The sequence below is a fragment of the Staurois parvus genome, unplaced genomic scaffold (assembly GCF_062004578.1).
Source record: "Staurois parvus isolate SC_StPar_1 unplaced genomic scaffold, SC_StPar_1.0 ptg001775l, whole genome shotgun sequence".
Classification (NCBI taxonomy): Eukaryota; Metazoa; Chordata; class Amphibia; order Anura; family Ranidae; genus Staurois; species Staurois parvus.
The window spans coordinates 111,353-117,352 of NW_028319571.1; positions in this window are offsets into that span (position 1 = coordinate 111,353).

Genomic DNA, 6,000 nt, shown 5'->3' on the forward strand with positions numbered 1-6,000 from the left:
AAGCCGATGATCCCCGCAAGACGGATCGGATCTGCAGATTGCGCACATCTGATGTTAACTGATCTAGGTAAGGCTGCGCAAGATCCGGGACTTGTCTGTAACCAGGAAATGCGTCCGCGATAGCAGGAACCTCCTCCATCTGACATCACGTCTCCAGCATGTGCAGACCGGACCGGTGTTGAAAGATCAGTTAATCCCATATAGGTTGCAAGTCGACAATCCCCGCAGGATGGATCGGATCTGCAGATTGGGGAGGATAATGGATTGGACTCCGATCCATTATGCTCAATCCGCAGATCCGATCCATCCTGCGGGGGGGATCATCGGAGGGGTGACACCAAGTGTTACCGCACCGGGTGACACCAACCCTAGGGATGCTCCTGATGAAATCCTTAACTCTTCTGGGAAGACTTCTGAGAAGAACAGGCTCACAACTGATGTTTCAGTTCCTCCCAAAGTCGTTCAGTAGGGTTGAAGTCAGGACTCTGAGCAGGACACTTGAGTTCCCCCACACCAAACTGGCCAAACCATGTCTTTATGGAGCTGGCTTTGTATGGAGGAGCACAGCCATGGTGGAACACAAAAGGGTCCTCACCAAACTGTTACCGCAAGGTTGGAGGAGCACAATTGTCTACAATGTCTGTGTATGATATAATAACCGTACCCTTCCCTGGAATCACCTGATCTCCATCGTTCACTGGGGTCCACAGGCGTCGGGCAACATTCTATAGAGTTGTGCCCAAAAGTTTGCATTACCTGGCAGAAATGGTGAAAGTTTGGCACTGATATGCCTGACCATGCCAAAAAACTCTTTTATTTAACCCCTCCCTTACCGGGCACTTCTACCCCTTCCTGCCTACCGAGCACTTCTACCCCCTTCCTGCCTACCGAGCACTTCTACCCCCTTCCTGCCTACAGGTCACTTCTACCCCCTTCCTGCCTACAGGACACTTCTACCCCCTTCCTGCCCACCGGACACTTCTACCCCCTTCCTATCTACCGAGCACTTCTACTCCCTTCCTGCCCACCGGGCACTTCTACCCCCTTCCTGCCCACCGGGCACTTCTACCCCTTCCTGCCTACCGGGCACTTCTAACCCCTTCCTGCCCACCGGGTACTTCTACCCCCTTCCTGCCTACCGAGCACTTCTACCCCCTTCCTGCCTACCGAGCACTTCTACCCCCTTCCTGCCTACAGGTCACTTCTACCCCCTTCCTGCCTACAGGACACTTCTACCCCCTTCCTGCCCACCGGACACTTCTACCCCCTTCCTATCTACCGAGCACTTCTACTCCCTTCCTGCCCACCGGGCACTTCTACCCCCTTCCTGCCCACCGGGCACTTCTACCCCTTCCTGCCTACCGGGCACTTCTAACCCCTTCCTGCCCACCGGTACTTCTACCCCCTTCCTGCCCACCGGGCACTTCTAGCCCCTTCCTGCCTACAGGGCACTTCTACCCCCTTCCTGCCCACCGGGCACTTCTACCCCCTTCCTGCCTACAGGGCACTTCTACCCCCTTCCTGCCCACCGGGCACTTCTACCCCCTTCCTGCCTACCGAGCACTTCTACCCCCTTCCTGCCTACCGGGCACTTCTACCCCCTTCCTGCCTACCGAGCACTTCTACCCCCTTCCTGCCTACCGGACACTTCTACCCCCTTCCTGCCTACCGGGCACTTCTACCCCCTTCCTGCCTACAGGGCACTTCTACCTCCTTCCTGCCTACCGAGCACTTCTACCCCCTTCCTGCCTACAGGGCACTTCTACCCCCTTCCTGCCTACAGGGCACTTCTACCCCCTTCCTGCCTACCAGACACTTCTACCCCCTTCCTGCCTACCGGGCACTTCTACCCCCTTCCTGCCTACAGGGCACTTCTACCCCCTTCCTTCCCAGGCCAATTTCCAGCTTTCAGCGCTGTCACACTTTGAATGACAATTGCGCGGTCATGCAACACTGTACCCATATTAAGTTTTTATCATTTTTTTGTGACAGATAGAGCTTTATTTTGGTGGTATTTAATCACCTCGGGGTTTTTAATTTTTCCTAAACAAACCAGAAACCACAGAAAATTTTTGAAAAAAAAATTTTTTTTTTCTTAGTTTTTGTTATAACATTTTGCAAATAAGTGATTTTTCTCCTTCACTGATGTGCGCTAATGAGGCTGCAGTGATGGACACTGATAGGCTGCACTGATGGACACTGATAGGTGGCACTGATGGGCACTGATAGGCTGCACTGATGGACACTGATAGGTGTCACTGATGAGGAGGCACTGGTAGGTGGCACTGATGGGCATTGACAGGCATCACTGATGGGCACTGAAAGGCAGCACTGATACACGGCACTGATAGGCGGCACTGACAGGTGGCACTGATTGGCAGCACTGATAGGTGGCACTGATTGGCATTGATAGGTGGCACTGACTGGCACTGATCGGTGACACTGAAAGGCAGCTCAGATGGGCACTGATATGTGGCATTGATGTGCACTGGTAGGCACTGATATGTCTCATTGATGTGGCACTGATGGGCACTGGCACGAGTCACTGCTGGGGCTACACTGATCATCAGTGCCCTGATGATCAGTGTACATGTCCCCTCCGCGGAATGCCGATTACCGGCTCTCCTCTCCTCTGTCAGCGTGACGGCTCGTGAGGAGAGAAATGCCGATAACTGGCATTTCCCTGTTTACATGTGATAACTGTGATTGGACAGAGCTGATCACATGACCGAGCCGACATCTTCGGCTCTTTCCGTGGTTGGTGGTCCGTTGTGGGAGGGACACAGTGCACCGCTGATCGCCGCGCTGCGCGCTCCCTGAGCCTCACATGTGCGGTGAGAATGGGAGGACGTCATATGATATTGTCCCAGAACAAGAGAACCACCTTGTGCCCGTCATTGTACTATATGGTGGGTGGGAGGCGGTTAAAGTGGTTGTAAAGGTACAAGCTTTTTTTTTTTTTACCTCCGTGCGTTCTATGCATGTGTACAGCAGTCCGCCCACTTCCCCAATACTCACCTGAGCCCATCACGATCTATCAATGTGCACGAAAGCCTCGGCTCTCCAGGGACTCTCCCTCCTCATTGGCTAAGAAAGCAGCAGGAGCCATTGACTCCCACTCCCGCTGTTTTCAATCACAGCCAGTGAACCAATGAGAAGAGAGGGGGAGGGGTCAAGCAGCGGCTCTGTGTGTGTGAATGGACACGCAGAGCAGTGACTCAGGAGCAAGCCTGCTTGGGTGCCCCCATAGCAAGCTGCTTGCTCTGGGGGCACTGGGCAGGAGGGATGGGCCAGGAGATCCAGTTGGGGGACCCAAGCAGAGGAGGATCCGGGCTGCTCTGTGCAGAACCATTACACAAAGCAGGTAAGAATAACATGTATGTTATCTTTTATTTAAAAAAAAAAAATTGCCTCTAATATCACTGCAAGGATAGTGATGATAGGAAGCCATTTATTATCACGTCGTTGTTTGGCTCCTTTTTAAATCCTAATGAAAACAGAAATCCCCCAAATGGCCCGGATCAGAAGTCTCCGCCCCCCAGATCAGAAGTCTCCACCACCTGGGATGTTCGGCGTTGGTACAGACACAGAAGGTGACACACACAGGGTACAATGGCAGCTAACGGTCTGTGGCTTTTTACATTGCAATTAGTGTCTGTGTACAAACAGTCAACTCTCACAGGGATGCAGCCATGAGCCATGGTGAGCAGAAAAGAACTGTCAAAAGACCTGCATAACAAGGTAATGGAATTTTATAAAGATGGAAAAGGATATGAAAAGATACCCAAAGCCTTGAATATGCCAGCCAGTTCAATAGTGTTGGGCTACATGTTTGAGTCAAACCTAAGTTCGACTCGAACATGGGCCGTTCATGTGTTCGCTGAACACACAAACGATGCAGGCGTTCAGTGGGCTGTTTGCCCGCTGCGGCCTGACAGCGCATTGTGATTAGTCAAAGCAATGCCCCTGACCACAGGTCAGGTGCAATGCTTTGGCCAGTCACAGATCAAGATGATATCACAAGGGGGTTGGGTGAACTTTCTTTTTTTCCTTTCCTTTCCTTTTCTGTCATTTATGAGGGGCCAAAACACAGGATTAATTTCTGCCCAATTCCCTTTAGAGGGTCTTTTCTTTTCTTTCTTTCTTTCTTTCTTTCTTCCTTCTCTCTCTCTCTTCCTTCTCTCTCTTCCCCCCCTCTCCCCCCCCCCCCTCTCTCTCTCTCTTTCTTTCTCTCTCTTTCTCTCTTTCTCTCTTTCTCTCTTTCTTTCTCTCTTCCTTCTCTCCCCCCCTCCCTCTCTCTTCCTTCTCCTTCTTTCTCTCTCCCCCTCTCTCCCCCCCTCTCTATCTCTCTCTTTCTTTCTCTCTCTTTCTTTCTTTCTTCCTCTTTCCTTTCCTTTCCTTTCATTGATGCTAAAGGGGCCAAAACACTGGATTAAGGACCATGGCTGGCCATACACTATACAATTTTTTGTCCAATTTCTGCCCAATTCCCTTTAGAGGGTCTTTTCTTTGCATGGCCTGGAGGCATTTTGCTGACAACTAATACAGAAGACGCATGCTGACATTGATGTTAAAGGGGTCGAAACACAGGATCAAGGACTAAGGCTGACCATACACTATACAATTGTGTGTCCAATTTCTGCTCAATTTCCTTTAGATTTTACCTTCAAGGGCCGGCCTAAGTGCAAGGGCCGGCCTAATTGGATACAATTGAAAGTGTTGTTTAGGTTTGACCTCGTATTATATGGTTTTTGGTCAATCTAAAGCAAAATTCTCAAGAAAATTGTATAATGTATGGCCAGCCTAAAGGGGTGAAGACTTTTGAACAAGGGGGCATTTCATTGGTTTACTTGTTGCCATGTTAAGTTTTTTGATTGGCCCATTCTGTTATCACCTCCAGTTACAGAATAGGAATCCCATAAGAAATGAAAGAATTGGGTTTTGCTCACTCGTGTTTTCTTGCACATTCGGCATATTAACAATTCTCCAAGGGTATGCAAACTTTATATCCTGAGAAGGACGCGTGTCCAACCACACCTATTTTTGTTCTTCCACCTGACCTCCATTAGAACCTCGTGTTCTTTTTTTGTATTTTATGTTTCTTGTTGTTAATTTTAGTCAGTTGAAGTACAAAAGATGGCTCCTGGAGCTGTGGGATTTTAGTTATTATCAGTTAGTAACAATTTAAAAAAGTTGACATGAGTTATATCCCCAAAGACAAAGGTGCTGCGGGAAGTACACAGTTTCCTAAAAAAAAAAAGAAAAAAAAAAAAAAAAGCTCTTGCTCTGCGTTTTCCCCCAGGCCGATAAAATGAGACAATTTACAGCGCTTAACGCATTAATCAACAAACACCAAAGAGCAATTAAGTTTGGTCAATAGCGAGCTGGTGGAAGCTCCGTCACTCTGTGTGGCAGATATGAGAGCTTCTTCTTCTGCCGAGTCTTAATTGATAATACGAATCCGTCTTGTTCCTAGTCGCCAGGCTCCACGCCGTCTGCCCTTCCCCACGCCACAGACACTAGCGCAGCGTCCTGGTAAGAGGGACATGCCCTACAGTAGATCATATTCTTCTTCCTTCGCTCTTACAGAGCCAAGCAAACCGCTCAATGCTGAGCTTACAGGAAAAGTTTTGGAACCAGAGCTGGATGTTTATAATCATCTGTCAGCAATGGATCAAATCTCATAGGAAACGTATTGTTTTATTGGCCCAGATCTGGATTGGACATGCATTTCAAATGCTAAGAGGTCCCTGAATAAAACCATCACTGTGCAGATGTCTTAAAGTCGTTCTAATGGCAGAAAGTTTGTTTTTACCTTAAGGCATTCTCTGTATTAAGGGAAAAAAACCTTCTGTATGCAGGCCCCTCCCCCCCCCCCTTACACTTACCTGAGCCTGATCTCGATCTCGATCCAGCACTGTGCAAGAGAGCAGAGGCTCTCTCTCTCCTTACTGGTTCAGAGACAGCAGCAGGGGCCATTAGCCAGACTTAGCCAGTGAG